The sequence below is a fragment of the Maniola jurtina genome, chromosome 15 (genome assembly GCF_905333055.1).
Source record: "Maniola jurtina chromosome 15, ilManJurt1.1, whole genome shotgun sequence".
NCBI lineage: Eukaryota > Metazoa > Arthropoda > Insecta > Lepidoptera > Nymphalidae > Maniola > Maniola jurtina.
The window spans coordinates 6,820,561-6,837,650 of NC_060043.1; the positions used below are offsets into that span (position 1 = coordinate 6,820,561).

Genomic DNA, 17,090 nt, shown 5'->3' on the forward strand with positions numbered 1-17,090 from the left:
ATCCGCGAATCTTAAATGGCTCAGATATTCGCCGTTTATTTTTATTCCCCTGTTAGACCAGTCTATATTTCTGAATATCGTTTCCATTACTGCCGAGAATATTTTCGGGGATAACGGGTCCCCTTGCCTTACACCCTTTTTAATTGGAAATTCGGGTCCTATTTTTTCTAGTTTAATTTTTGCTGAGCTTTTTCTATATATGCTATGTAGTACTTTAATATATTCTTTTTCAATACCCTGCTGTTTAAGTGATTTCCATATTTCTGAGTGTTCTATTGTATCAAATGCTTTAGTAAAATCTATAAAGCAAATGTATAAAGTAATTCCGTATTCTTTTGTCTTCTCTATTATTTGGGATACAACTTGAATGTGGTCCGTAGTAGCCCAACCCTTACGAAATCCTGCTTGCTCACGAGGTTGGTTTTCTTCAAGGGTTCTCGTGATTCGGTGTAGTATGAGTTTTGCGAATACCTTATATAAGTTTGTCATTAAACTGATCGGTCTATAATTAGATAAATCACTTTTATCTCCTTTCTTGTGCAGAAGAATAGTTGTTGATTTCGACCACTGTTCTGGAGACTTTCCTGTTTTTAATATATTATCATATAATACTTTCAGTGCTGGTTTTAAGGGTTCACAGAGAGATGTTAAGAGCTCGTTGGTTATATTGTCTTCACCCGGAGTCTTGTCCTTTTTTTGTGTGCTTATTGCATATTAAATACATAATTATTTATTTGAAAATGATGTTTTGGAAAACTCAGATACTTTAGATAGTAGGCGCGATATAGTCCAAGAAAATCAGTTCAGCCGTTTGAAAGTTATCAGGTCTTTTCGGTCTTTTCTAGTTACTGTAACCTTCACTTGTCGGGGGTGTTATAAATTTTTAATTTACACTTGTTCATATTAGATTTCACATTGTATTTTTTACACTTTCAAAGTAATGTAATGAACTCTGACCAACGTCAAATTCAAAACCGTCTATCATTACATTGTAAGTACATTTTTAACCCCCGACCCAAAAAGAGGGATGTTATAAGTTTGACGTGTGTATCTATGTATCTGTGTATCTGTCTGTGGCATCGTAGCTCCTAAACGAATGAACCGATTTTAATTTAGTTTTTTTTTTGTTTGAAAGGTGGCTTGATCGAAAGTTTGTAGTTACTGTAACCTTCACTTGTCGGGAGTGTTATAAATTTTTAATTTACACTTGTTATAATGGAAAACACTCACGATAATTTAAACGCAATGTAAAATATGGCAGTTATCATTTTTATTAGCACCTAAAGAGTATCATAAACTCGTTTTCTAATTAGTTGTTGATAATAAATAATAATAATAATTAGTCATATGTCATAAGTCAAATGATAGGATGATAGTGATCATCACACTAATATTATAAAGGAGAAAGTTTGTATGTGTGTGTGTGTGTGTGTGTGTGTGTGTGTGTGTGTGTGTGTGTGTATGTTTGTTACTCCTTCACGCAAAAACTACTGGACGGATTGGGCTGAAATTTAGAATGCAGATAGATTATAGCCTGGATTAGCACATAGGCTACTTTTTATCCCGGAAAATCAAAGAGTTCCCACGGGAATTTTAAAAAACCTACATCCACGTGAACGAAGTCGCGGGTATCAGCTAGTAATGAATAATTATCTTAATTGTAATTTTAATGAACAGTTATAATAGCCTAGTGATTAGGATGTCAGCCTCCTATTTGAGGTCCGGGATTCAAGCTTGGCCACGCACATCTCAATTTAGGAGTTATCAGCGCTTTAAGCAATTATCACATACTTTAAGTATAGATAGAAGAGATCATTAGCTTATTTATTTAACGATGAAGGAAAACATCGTGAGAAAACCTGCGTGCCCTTGAGTTATCCATAATGTTCTCAAAGGTGTATGAAGTCTGCCAATCCGCACTTGACAGTACAGTCGGCCACAGTCCACCAGACTGGCTGGTCGACTATGGCCTACAGCCTTATCATTCCGAAAGGAGACCAATTGGGTTAATAATGATGATAATGATGAAAAATGTGGCTTAATTTAATTACACTACAGTGTTCAAATTATACTCGTACAAGTTAATAATATAACTATTATGTTATTAATTAATATCAAAATTGTTTTGATCCAAGCTTCCATGTTAATCAATTTACGCCAATTAGCCGAAACACGTGGCTTATTATCTTAAGGTTACGACTAATTAGGGAACATAGCGGTTCTATATTATTTTGTTGACTAATCACACAAAGTTATCTTTACCTTACTTTTACCTATACTAAGTATTCCTTTGCCTTGCGCTAGCTGTAAATTAGAGTTCAATTGACTAGCTCATTGGCACTCAATTATAAAAAGAAAAATTGGTAACTAATGAAGACTTAAGTACCTACCTAAATGTTCAGCACTAAAAGTTTAAACACATGCGGTTTTCTTGTCGTACAAAGTGCCTTCGTCTCTCTTTGCTTACTATGTAGGAAGTATTACATGTAGTTTCGTTTAATCCGGATAAGTCTTCTACGAGTTGGTAGATTTTCTGTTTAAGACTGCTTTATTACATTTAAAACTTGAGTAGGTAAAGAGAAGGCCTTGATAATATTAAAATGAGATAGGTATCTTAAAATAATCTTACATTAATATAAACTAACCTGCATACATGTCATATTTTAACTAAAATGTCTTTTATGATTGACTCATGCATTTTATTTAGAACTCAGGTATCTACTTGTACTATCGTAAACTTAAGATACTGGATTGCTCAGCCCATTTTTTCCAAGCCAAGGTTTTCTTTCGTGAAGGAACTTTTATGTAGAACACTGCAAGTTAATGACGGACAGCGCCAACTTTAAGTAATTGAGTAAACTAGTTTGGTTTTTCTTGAACTCATTTTTTTGTGATGTAACCACAAATTCACGTTTACAGACTATTTCTTTAACTTGTGCTATAATACCTACCTACCTGCCAAATTTCATGATTCTAGGTAAACGGGAAGTATCTCCCCTTTAGGTTTTCTTGACAGACACGACAGACAGACAGACGGACACACAACAAAGTGATTCTATAAGGGTGTTTCCTTTTTCCTTTTAAGGTATGGATCCCTCAAATTAAACGTTATGATAAAATTAATGGCGTTTTCAGGTAAGTATTTTTTGGCATGTCGTGAAGTCCGCGCGTTCGGAGGATTCCGTCGTCGGTTCACAGTTGCCACTCGTTCGGAATAAGCTGATTACAAAATGTAATTTCCGCCCGCTGACAATTCCTGATCGCGTTCATGTTACCATAATAGGTAATTCATTTAAATTTAAACCAATATACTTAAATAATTTTTTTTCTGCAAGTAAAGCAGAAACCTGGATGGGTTGGCTAGTTAGCAATTGTAGGTATGGCATATTTCCTGTTTGTTAATAATCCAAAAGCTGGATTATCTCTTTGTGCGTTCTATTTACGAGGAATTATTGAGTTTAACAAACGATGTGGCTGCGCATAACGAATCCTAAATTTGTATAAATTAATGAGGTAGTAATAATAAGTAGGTAATAACAGCGAGAGTTAAAATAAATAAAATAATTTTCGTTTCGTGATATTTCATAACAAAAACAATTATTACATTATGTACGAGTACCTACATATTGAAATGTACGATCTGAGAGCGAGTATAATTGCTATGTAACTATTGAAGTAGAACTATGGAAGTATAGATATGGATAATGCCCGCGACTTCCTCTGCATGAATTTAGGTTTTTTAAAAATCCCGTGGGAATGTTTTGCTTATCCGGGATAAAAAGTTGCCTGTGTCAATAAACGGGACGCAAACTATCTCTGTACTTCATACTGTAATTTGATATAGATCAGTTAAATGGATGAGCCTTTAAGAATCCCGTGGGAACTCTTTGATTTTCCGGGATAAAAGTAGCCTATGTCCGTCCCGGGGATGTAAGCTAACACTGTCCTTCCAAATTTCATCAAAGTCGGCTAAACTGTTGGGCCGGGAAAAGCTAGCAGACAGACAGACAGACACACTTTCGCATTTACAACATTAGTATGGATGTAGTAAATTGCACATGTCAAGTGAAATAGTGCTAAAGTACACTGTAACATAGTAGAAACCTACTAGCCTTTTTACTAAGTTCTTTGGTGAAAAGGAGTTTTAGACCTTTTAATTTAGTTTAGTTTAAAGATACAACAGAATAATTGGTACAATATAGTTGGATTTTCGTAGCAATAAACTGATTCGAGTAGAAACAATGTCCCAATTCAATAGAATCGCTCTTAAATCCAAGTACTCTGTACTAGTGCTCTAAGCCACTTTAACTCGATTCCGCTAATCCTAGGCAATAAATCGAGTAAAGACTAGTCTTAATCTTCAGTGACTGAATAACTAATCGGATTTATCCTTTTAGAAAATACTTAAAAATTAAAAGTGTGAAAATAAAGAGTTTATAAATAATTGTACGAAATTAGGAATTACGACATAAAGACAAACAAACACTAGATGGAATAAACCAAGACTTGGAAATGCGACTGCTTTTTTATGTGATTTCTTATCATATTTATGGATAAACCAGCTTATGCCCGCAAAATCATCTGCGTAGACTACACAAGTTTCTCACCCCTATTTTACCCCCCTAGGGGTTGAACTTTCAAAAATCCTTCCTTAGCGAATGTCTACGTCATAATAGCTATCTGGATGCCAAACAGCCCCATCCGTCCAGTAGTTCGAGCTGTGTGTTGATATATCAGTCAGTCAGTCAACTTTTAGCTCGATCAAGTTAGCTCCAAAAATATGGGTAAGGTTACAATAATTCGCATAGAGCTAAAAATTGGTACTCACGAATGTTGAGAACACCATTATAATAGAATTGTGAAAACTCCCCTTCGATTTAATTAATACAAGGTTAATTCGCGCTTAGTAAATCACACTGGAATTAATGAAATAATGACTGAACTCATTTAACCCGCTTCCAAAATCGACGGACTAACTAGGTACAGCTTTAAGCCACTTTAATTAGATTTCGCAAAATCCGACGCTGTCTAAATAATACGTAGTTTCAGCTGTGTAGTGTGAATTCTATACGGAGTATAAAATATGATTCGCTTATTTATAATTAAAAAGTATTTCCTTTGAAAATAATATAAGCTAAGTTTTTTTAATACGTATATCAAATTCCAAAGCACTGTACCTACACCTAAAATAATTACTAGTAGTAATGTAGTAATTTACTACATTACGCACAAGAACAAGACTCTAAAGCGGGTCTTAGCCAAACGTAGCGTAAACTTAGTTAATTGTCTCATTCTGTGCGGATAGCTATCGATTTAGCTAACTTAATGTACCAACTCGTAAGACGAGTGGACATGTTACTTATACTATACCTAACCCGTTTTAGCTAAGACTTGATCTCTAATCATTCTAAGTTTAAATCGTGTTGTAGCAGCCATGCAGCGTATGATAAATAACTTGATAAATGAAAATACCGCTACATATTAACTTGTATTACTTGGGCTGTATTTACAATATGTGCCTTGGTTACAATTAAAACTGTGGTAGAAAAACGAGGGCCGGAGCTTGATGCTAGACCGAGGCGTTTCGGTCTTGATGAGCTGAAGTGAATTGGTTGAATGCGCTGCCCGGGGTTCGTCCAGGCCAGCAAGATATTTTGAATCGCTCCGAATTCAAATTGTGTTCTCTAAGTGACAGCTGCAAAGTGTGTTGCTTTCTTCGCAGCTGCCGGTCTTAAAAGAGGCTGCATGCCTCTACATCACCCCCCTACGGAGTGAAAAAGAAGAGAAAATAAAAAAAATAATAAATTATTTGCTAAGCAGCTTGATAGGGTACGAGGAAGCGAACCCTACGACCGGAACGAGTGGTGACAGAAGGTTGAGACGATTGCGAAGGGTGAGAAGGTGGAGAAGGATGAGAAGTTTGAGAAGGCAAATCGGCTTGTTGAGGTTGAAAGACATAAGCCGGTTTTAAACGATCAATGGTTACTGCCATTGGTTTGCCTTTCACTACAATTTTAAAATTCTTCTCACCACGTTCTAAGACTTTGTATGGGCCAGTGTATGGTTGTTCCAATGACCTTTTCATTGTTCCTCGACGCAAGAAAACGTAATCAGCGGAGGATAAATCCTTCGGAATGTAGAAAACTGTTTTACCACGTCTCGACGATGGAGTCGGAGATAACTCTGACATATAATTGCGAAGCCTATCAGCGAAGTACGCCGGGTCAGAAACACGATCATTAGTGGGCGGGTTGAAAAATTCACCCGGTAATCGCAAAGGTTCTCCGTAGACCAGCTCCGCACTGGATAATCCAAGGTCTTCCTTCCATGCGCTCCTAATACCTAGGAGTACTAATGGTAATACCTCGGTCCATTGTGGGTTGGCATGGCACATAATGGCTGCCTTGAGCTGTCGATGTAACCGCTCTACCATACCGTTGCACTGAGGATGGTACGATGACGTCATCCGATGCTGTGCACCGGTCAACTCGACGATCTTCGTGAAGAGATGCGAGCTGAATTGAGAACCCCTGTCAGTTATAATGGTTACTGGACACCCTAGTCTCGCCACCCAGCCAGCTAAGAAAACGCTAGCACATGTTTCTGCAGTAATGTCTGGCATTGGGAATACCTCAGGCCATCGCGTAAAACGGTCAATGACTGTGAGGCAGTACTTAAAACCAGAGGAATAAGGTAAGGGACCTACTATGTCTAAGTGAATTACAGAAAAACGTTCAGATGGTGGACTAAAGGTTGATAATGGGGAAGATGTATGACGAGTGATCTTCGAACGTTGGCAAGCTTGGCAAGCTCGTGCCCACATCCGACAATCCTTCTGTATAGATGGCCATACATAACGATCCATGACTAGACGAGCAGTTGCTCGAACACCTGGATGACTGAGGTTGTGAAGTTTTTCAAAAATGCTCCTCCTAAACTGTGGAGTTACGTAAGGACGAGGTTTTCCCGTAGAAACATCACATACCAGTTTGATATTCGTACCAGGTACCGTTATGCAGTCTAAATTCATGGAAGTTTGATTGCGCAGGCTCTTTAATTCTTCATCGGAAGCTTGTGACTGCGCGAGTGTAGCTAGGTCGTCTTCTAAGGAGATGCTCTCCACACGCGAAAAAGCATCGGCGACCAAATTGTCAGCACCCTTTACGTGCTGAATATCCGTAGTGAACTGTGAAATAAATACTAATTGATTCAATTGTACAGGCGGAAGTTTCTCACGCCGTTGAGTGAAAACATATAATAAGGGTTTGTGATCAGTATAAATGGTGGCCTGTTGACCTTCAAGAATGTGCTTAAAATGTTGCACGCTTTCATAAATGGCCAGAAGCTCTCTGTAGTAAGCCGGCCATTCGGATTGCTTTACAGTTAGCTTTTTGCTAAAAAATGCAATTGGTTGCCAACCCTTATTAACTTGTTGTTGTAAACAAGCGCCGACGTGTGAGCTAGATGCATCGGTAAATAATCCGAGTTGAGCGTCGGCGACTGGATGAGCTAACAGAGTTGCGTTAGCTAAACTCTCCTTGCACGACTTGAAACTACGCTCTAAGTCAGGCGTCCAAATAAACGGCCTAGCGCCTTTACCTTGAATGGCTGACAGAGCATCAATGAGTGGAGCCTGGTACTGGGCTATGCCCGGTAAAAACTTACGATAAAAATTCACCATACCGAGGAATCTTCGAACACCTTGTACCGTCTTCGGCAAGGGAAACTCCTGAAGATCCTTGATGCGCTCAGCTGGTGCGCTTACGCCAGCGGCGCTGATTTTATAACCTAGGAACTTTACTTCTGAAACATTAAAACGGCATTTATTTTCGTTTATTACAACGCCGTATTGTTCTAAGCGTTTGAATAAAATATGTAAGTGATCCGCGTGTTCCTGTGGATCTTTAGAAAAAACAAGAATATCATCCACGTATGCGAAACAAAAATCAAGACCTCGGACAACTTCGTCAATGAATCGCTGAAATGTTTGCCCAGCGTTACGGAGTCCAAAAGTCATGTAAGGAAACTCGAACAGACCAAAAGGAGTTATAATAGCCGTTTTACAAATGTCATCTTTTGCAACGGGAATCTGCTGGTAAGCTTTCACTAGATCAATTGTGCTAAAGACTGTTGATCCACGTAAATTTTGGTTAAGATCGCCTATGTGACGCACGGGATACCTGTCGGGTATCGTGCGCGCGTTTAAAGCCCGGTAATCACCGCAGGGACGCCAATCAGCGTCTCCTTTTGGAGCCAGGTGCAAAGCTGAAGACCAGGGACTATCGGAAGGTCTAGCAGAGCCGCATGCAATCATATTTGCGAACTCTTTCTTTGCGATGGCTAATTTGTGTGGGCCCAGGCGGCGTGGACGACACGATACCGGCGGACCATCCGTCGTTCGGATGTAGTGCACCGTGGTATGTTTGATATCACGCACAGGGCCTGGAGGCCTTAAAATAGCAGGAAACTTAGATAATATTTCATGCTTACCATTTACGGTCTTTACGCTAACATGGCCATCTGCAGTTATGGATGCCATATGAGAAAGACCAGTAGTGTTGTCGATCAGCCGACCGCTTCTGCAATTTGGCAATAAATTAAAATATGATAAGAAATCGGCCCCTATAATAGCGGTGTTAACATCGCATATTATAAAGTGCCACTTGAATTCACGGCGAAGGCCTAAATCTAATAATAAGGTAATTGTACCATATGTTTTAATATCGCTGCCATTTGCGGCGCGCATGGTAAACTCGGTAGCCTTAGGAGGTCGATCAATCCAAGTCACCGGGTAGCACGAAAGATCAGAGCCAGTGTCTATTAAGAAACGCAATTTAGATTTAACCTCAGTGACAAATAACCGGCGAGTATCAACTGGACAGTCAGGCATCGCCCCTACTGACTGTCTTTGGGGTTTTCCTGCCCTGTATAGGAACATGGTTTGATGCATTTCAGGGCACGTGAAGAAAACCTTGTACGTCTATGATCCCTATTCCTGCTAAGCGCAGCAACTTGTTCAGTTAACTCCTCAATGCGTTTAAGAAGCGAAGACACACTGGGATCAGACAAACTGGCAGAAGTAGAAGGTGCCCTGATGTCAGGGGAGACCTCTAAAATTTTGTCTGCCAATTCGGCAACCTTATCTAATGAAATTTCGGACTGCGCAGCTAATATGGCTTGCAAATGTTGTGGCAAGCGGCGCATCCAAAGTTGACGCAAAATATTCTGGTCGGTAAGTACGTTACCGGCCAGATCAGAAGGTTGCGTGTTCAGATCACGTCGGGGTCACCAGAATATGTAGCAGCCATGCAGCGTATGATAGATAACTTGATAAATAAAAATACCGCTACATATTAACTTGTATTACTTGGGCTGTATTTACAATATGTGCCTTGGTTACAATTAAAACTGTGGTAGAAAAACGAGGGCCGGAGCTTGATGCTAGACCGAGGCGTTTCGGTCTTGATGAGCTGAAGTGAATTGGTTGAATGCGCTGCCCGGGGTTCGTCCAGGCCAGCAAGATATTTTGAATCGCTCCGAATTCAAATTGTGTTCTCTAAGTGACAGCTGCAAAGTGTGTTGCTTTCTTCGCAGCTGCCGGTCTTAAAAGAGGCTTCATGCCTCTACAGTGTTTATGGCTAAAATAACTTAGCTGTACTACTCGTGCCGTTGATTTTTAGGTGTTAGTTTTTTGCCACAGAATGAAATTATTATTATTCAATCAGTATATCATAAATGCATCATTCATCTTAACAAATTTTACCATATTTAGCGTCGTTTTTTTGACTCATACCGAGGCCACGTCTCATTTTAAGCCTTACTTTCTTTTAGGTCTGATCGTGATTAAGCGTGTGCCTGTAATGAATTTTCATCAACTATTCACAAAAAAGGGGTTAATTTTATTGCAATTTATATACAAAACATTTCGGATTCAAAATCAGTAGATAGGAACATAACAAGATATTTTGTAGAGAAATATTATAATGGGCCTAGATCAATAATTAACTCATGAAATATAATATATTATAAGGTACTTAAATTCAATAGGTTAAGCAAAGTCACCCAATCATGCATATATTCTAATTTATATAGAGTAAGAATGACCATTCAAAAACGTGAATGAAAATTACATCTATAGGCAGCTTATTCCAATTGGGTGACGACTGACTGGATAGCTGATGTGACTGGATTCACTGTGCACTAAACACTATTGTGGTATTTGGCTTTAATACTTTTTGATCTAAGCTTAACCTACTTTTTCATTGCGTTCAAATCAATCAATCGGTTCCTTAAGTGGGAATGTTTTACACTTTACTTTTAATTCTTTATCATCATAATCAACAGCCCATTGCCGGCTCACTACTGAGAACGAGTCTGGATTTGGCTTTAGTCCACCACGCTGCCCAAGTGCGGTATGGCAGACACCTTCGAGAACATTATGGAGAACTCCTCATGAAGGTTTCCTTCACCGTTAAAACTTCAGAGTATCACTTACTTAATTGCTTAAAACGAGCATTACTTCAACTTTTGAATATACGTGCCCGGAGTGATATTATTACCAAGCGTAAATACATAGTAAAATCTACATTTTGAGGTGCAGATATTACACTGATGTTTTTATAGCATAAACAGCAAGCACCAAATGCGTAGTTTAATGTCACAAAATGGCAGCCACGTAGCAGACATATTATGCAAATTAACTGCACGTAGCAAAGGTACGTTGAAAGTTGTGCAAAGAAAGATTAAGGGACTTTATAAAACAGGGAAACGGCAGACATGAATTTCAACATTTTATAAATATTTTAGTGCTTAGCAGCTTTAGCGATGTTTTAAAAGGCGAGCACTCGCTTTGAGGTCCCGAGCCTCCGCTAGGATCTTAATTAATGTTAATCTTACGATAATAAGCCACGTGTTTTCACTAATTGGCGTAAATTGAAAAAGTCGGAATCTCATAAAGGAAAATTACGTCAAAGTCGGATCGTAAGTTTGCACTGCACGTTTTTTTAAATAAAATGATGGAAATTCAAAATTTATTACTTTTTGGCAAATCCATATTAAAAAATGCGAAAGTATCTGTCTGCCTACTAGCTTTGTTCCCACAAGATTTTCCACATAAATCCACAGGGGCAAAACCGCGGGCGTCATGTAGTATTTTAAACCTAAAGAAAATAAAGTTGTTAGATAGATTCAGTAGGTAGGATCAAGATAGATTTGGTATACTCAATCATATCGAAGTTTTACAGATTTTAATTTTTAAGTTATATTATTAATTTTACATGAAATACTTCTAGTATCTAGTTCTCGTTTTTACATTTAAAACAATAAACCTTTCGTGTATTCGCCCTTAAAATTTTCATGGTTATTAAAAAGCTGTACTGTATAAAAACATTTTAAAGCAGTGTCAAGGGTCAAAAAAGAACAAACTTCACAAGGCTTGAATCTTACATGTAAAGAGACAGTCTAAAAAAGTTACATGTTTTTTATCGAATCTTGACCTCGTTGCTTAGGTGCGCCATGTAAAATGCAAATCTTTTCATATCTGAGAGCATGCCCTGGGATGCAATATGCTCGTCGAGCTTGCTGACAAGAGATTTACTCTGTCTGTACTGTTTTTTAAACTTTGAAGAGATTATAAAGGCTTTATCTGTAGGTATCCGTATAATCTTGTCACTACTGTTTGTCTACGCGTACTTATTCGAGTGAACCAAACTGTTTTACAAAATTGTGTGTGGATAAAGTTTGTTTTTTAATTCTGTAGTAATTCTTTATTTTCTTAGGATAAAAAGTATTATATCCACATATTACTTTCCATCTTTATTGTCTGTCAAAATCGGTTGAGTAGTTTATAGCTAAAAAGTAGCAATAAACACTTCTAATTAAATTAGGCAGGTAACATTTCAAAATATTATTTTGTTCGAACTAAGAGGCATGCTGTTTCATTTTATAATTCGGAAAAATATTATCGGTTTTATTTTTAATGTGTACTTATACCTAACACATTAAAAGTCGACCGAAACTTTGAATTATGATGCGAAAAATTCAAATTACCGGCATAATAATTTAAAAATAAAACTATTTAGCTCAGTTTTGGAAAATTACCCATTACAGGCTGGCTAAGGGTAATCTTAGGTAGTGATTAATTACAATGCAAGCCAGCACGCAATGGGCCTGACCATAAATTATAGTTTTAACTCGGATTAGCACATATAAATAAGGGGCCCTCGGACGACATAATCGTAAAACTGTTCGGTTAAGGTAGTGTTATTCGCTGTTTTGTGGATTAAATGGCACGCAATATAAAAATATTGGGGTAACCTGGATAGGAGGGGACCTTTCCTGTTAAAATATTACAAATATATTTACATTTTTATATTTATATGTCTGCATATTTATATTTATAGGAGCGGTGATAGCCTAGTGGTAAATACGTCGGCTCCCTATTTGGTAGGTCAAGGGTTTGATGCCGGGCACGCCCCTCTAAACTTTTCGGAGTTATGTTCGTTTTAAGCAATTAAATATCACTTGCTTTCGCAGTAAAGGAAAACATTGAGAAATTCTGCAGGCCTGAAAGTTTTAAAAGGTGCGTGAAGTCGCCAATCTCCACTTGACCAGCGTGATGGACGATGGAAAGTTTTTATACAAAACATGACGGAATTCGCAACTTGAACATTTTTACAAAGCATTCATTAATTTTTGCGTAATCTGTCACAAAAAAAGTAAAATACATAATAATATACTTACTCTTATTTTTTTAATTTAGTACATTCAAGTGTATTCACAAAGGCCCTGTGACGTATTTCTAAAGATATCACAATTTGCAAGAGGCAAATTCAACACGGCATGTAGGCTTTTTCCTTATCTGAAATGAGTTGCCTCTGGATACTTCCACTATAGTCCGAGAGCTCGTAGGAAGTTATGAGAAAACGTTTGATAAAAGCTGAATGTTAGTTCTGCGTTACCTACCTGATTATATTTAAAGCACAGACCAGCAAACGTAAAACAAAGCGCAGAGCCATCATTCGTTTCATTCATGCACTCATTCACAGTCATTTTTGTCTCTTTCTAGACCATGTTTTTTTACACTCAGTTAACGTCGACTTGAAAAAGTACAAATCAAATCTCTTTATTGCGAATTTGGGTAAACAGTGGAGATGTTACAAAGATAAAAAGGTACAGCCAAATTCTGCTTATAAGCATGCAATATGTTACATTAAATTAAGATACATTTTGGTCACACAAAAAAAAATTAAATAATAATAGCAAATTAAATACATTAGAGCTTATGGTTCAAATAGGTAATTTTAGATAGATTTCTAGTATTCAATTGGTGCCTCGTGCACTACAAGGCACCAATTGAATACTAGAAATACTAGAAACTCATTGTAACATTACCACATGACATCACCAGTACAATTTTGATATTTTATATCTCGGATACGTGACAATTTGTAAGATTTTGACTCATTCAATACTTGTTTGTGTTGATGCAAGTTTTATGCGTGGCTGCTATTGAACCTACCTTGGTTCAACTGACATGTGTAGTTTACTATATATCGATGCCGGTAACGTGGAAGATCCACCGTACAGACTTTGGGCTTTTATTAAAAGCGTCTTTAAAATTTCCTACGGACTCTCAGACCATAACGTCGACATCGAGATTAGAAAAACAAATAAAATAAATCTACGTTTACTTTTATTCGTCGACGTCGGTATAAAGACAACATTTTTATTACTAATTTTCTTTGTTGCTTGTTTTATCGATGACAGGTTTACGTTTCCGTATGACTTATTTCTATTCGGAGATGATGTTTGTAGAAAAGGTAAGGAAATCCAACGACGTGGGCTCTATAAAATAAAGTCAAAGTCAAAAAGTCATGTATTCATAGACATGAATGTTAGGCTCTTAAAATCTATCATAGACGTAGGAGGAATCTAATTATTATCGAAAGACAAGGTTTATGAGCTTGAATATATTTACTGAACTAATGATTCGATTCACAAAATCCTTTACTGATCTATCAGTAAAGCTACGCGATCCTCACACGCTACAGGCTGTAAAATAAATTACATAATGGATATGACGGAGTGGCGCGCAAGAGCTAGTCACTTAGGTATACAATTACATATGGTCTACATATTTTAACTGAAGTGAGATGATAACTATTTTAGGAAACTAAAAATTAAAGCTTCTAGGATTTTTGAAACGTTTCGAAACCTAGATACTCATAAGTAACTTTTGCATGAGATTCGAATCTGGGGCTCTTGATATGATATCCTGAAATTCATGTTTATTGAAAAGTACTAACCACTTTTTTGCTGAATATACCTATCTATAGGTACCTACAAAATGTAAGATAAAATTCATAACGCTTTAACTTAACTTTTTTCTAGCCACTTAACTTGAACCTAGCTTATCCGATTGCCTGGACGTCCTCTTTATATTTGAAAATTTCAAAAGCAAATCAAGCATTATCCTCGACGGTCACTATGAATAATGGATCGCCGCCCGCGGCCCAGCTTAGTGCCAATGAGATCACGCGCAGCCTCAATATTAGATTATTGCGAATAAATGACAGGAGCGCTTACAAATATAGTACAGTATAGCAATCAGGGCCGACGCCCAATACGAACATATTGTATTTTATATCAAACGCCTTTCTCAAAGGTCTCTATTTTCTTAAACTGATTGTATACTTCAGAGCCGCGTAGGACACAACGCTTATTTCAGTAGCCTTAGTATTGAACAAGAGCATAACTACATAAACTTTTACATACATACATAATATATGTGTTACATAGTGTGTATGTATGTGTGTGTGTGGAAGTGTTAATTTTTTTTTTTTGTATATATTAGTCATGCTAATCATGACTAGTATTCCAATCCCCATCCAACTAGTGAAAAGAGTAGTAGTAGATAAAAAGGTTTGTAGCCGATTCATTGAAAATATTGTGAGACGTTTCTTTCATCAATTTAAAACACTATCATTATCATCAACAAAGTACTACAGCCACTACAGCCCTGGGTGGGCCTTGGCTTGTTCAAGCAAACTCTGCTATTGGGGCCGGTTAGTTGCAGCTTCCTTCCAGCTCCTAACCCCCAATCCTCTCATGTCCCTTTCTCTACTCCGTCAATCAACCGACCCCTAAATAAAATAAAAACACCGTTGATACGTTATGACTTGCTTAAAGTAATCTCTACAGATATATATGTATACCTACTAAAAAGGATCAGGAAATGGCCCGCAGCTACAGGTAAATATCGCCCACATTTTTGCTTCGTGTACCTAATTAAATAGCTACACTCACTGGTTCCGGAAGCGGGGAAAAATTGTATTTTGTCTATTTTTAAAATACTTATCGTTCGGTTTTTCCTGTACATTCTTAAAATTTTAAGAATATTTAATTAAAGTTTTAGTTTTGGTTTGCTGAAACTATGTAGGATGGACCGACAGCGTCAGGCGGGAAGCCTGATGAAAAGTAATTCTGTGAAACAAGATCGCATGTGGCAGAAATGGAATGTAGAAACCCCTACAAAAGACACGTCCAGCTGTGGACATCCATCGGTTGAGAGGACGATAGTAGTAACAAGAGTTATGTCATTTAGTTATTTCATAATATATCAATGGTATATTTATTTACTCGAAAATTTATGGGGCGACCCCTAGTGTTTAATTTTCAGTGTGAGACGACCTCCAGCCCGCTGAACCGATGACCTGAAGAAGGTGGCGGAGAGCGGGTGGATGAGGAAGGCGGAGGACCGTGTTTGGTGGCACGCTCTTGGAAAGACCTATGTGCAGCAGTGGACGCATACAGGCTGATGGAATGGAATGGAATATTTATTTACTTGTCTATTTGATTCATTTCAGCCCATCGCCGGCCCACTACCACGAACAAGTCTCCTCTCAAAATGAGAAGGGTTTAGGCCATAATCTACCACTCACTAGTCTGCTGAACAACATTCAAAGGTTAACGAGTATAAAAACTTTGTTAATAATCTGGATTATCAGAATTTAGAATGTAAGCCCGTCGATGAATGTACCTAAAAGTTATTCCGTGAAAAGTGACCAACTGAACTTTTCGTGCAAAATTCGAACAAAAAATAAAAGCCTCCATGAATCTGCCTAATTGGTTCAGTCATTTCATTGGATTTGAGTTTGGAGTTCGTACGTACTGTGAACACAGCTGTACATAGTTGTTTTTAACCCCCGACCCAAAAAGAGGAATGTTATAAGTTTGACGTGTGTATCTGTGTATCTGTCTGTGGCATCGTAGCTGCTAAACAAATGAACCGATTTTAATTTAGTTTTTTTTTTTTTGTTTGAAAGGTGGCTTCATCGAGAGTGTTCTTAGCTAAATAGAAGAAAATCGGTTCAGCAGTTTGAAAGTTATCAGCTCTTTTCTAATTTTCTTATAGAGGTTTTTGTGTCGGGGTTTTTTTAAATTTTAAGTTATGTTTAATGTTTCTGTCCGTTGCATCCAAACAGACTATAGTAGGTAATTATACTATAATCTTAGCAAATAGGGCTACGATAGCAAGATTTTGTCCCAAATCTTAGACATTAATTATGCTCTTCTTACCGAATTTCAGCTACAGTTGCAGCCATGAAAATATCACCCTACTCTTTCGCATTTATATGTATGGATGTGGGGTGCGTTTTTAATGGCTGATGTATAAGAATAGATACCTTCTCGTATAATATCATTACACTGAAACATTAAGTAAAATAGGTAAACAGTACCTATCTCATATTTTCTCTCCCATTATTTGAATTACTACTAGACTGTACTCACACTGATGTTTACAAAGAGAACTAATGTTATTATGAGTAGTTGCTCAGCATGCGAACATTTCCCTTTTCAATGGCATTTTACACCACTATTCATTATTTTCTTTCCACGCGTCTCCAAGCTCTATTAATGTAAACTCGTAAATGTAATTATGGAAAAAGGTAGAGTGGTAGATTCGCAGCTAGATAAGTATATGGAATAAACAATTTTTCAATCATTGGTTTCCGTATATTATTCAAAGTAGGTACCTATACTAAAATGATTAGGTATGTCTGAACTAATATTGAAACGAAAATGTCTGT

The 17,090-nt window shown here is 37.4% G+C and overlaps 1 long non-coding RNA gene across 1 annotated transcript; it reads left to right on the plus strand.

Moving 5' to 3' along the window:
- The first annotated feature begins 977 nt into the window (after positions 1-977).
- Positions 978-9,377, plus strand: LOC123872516. The gene is made up of 3 exons (XR_006797492.1): positions 978-991; positions 6,811-6,813; positions 9,253-9,377. It is a non-coding gene; the product is annotated as an uncharacterized LOC123872516 (long non-coding RNA).
- Positions 9,378-17,090: the final 7,713 nt, after the last annotated feature.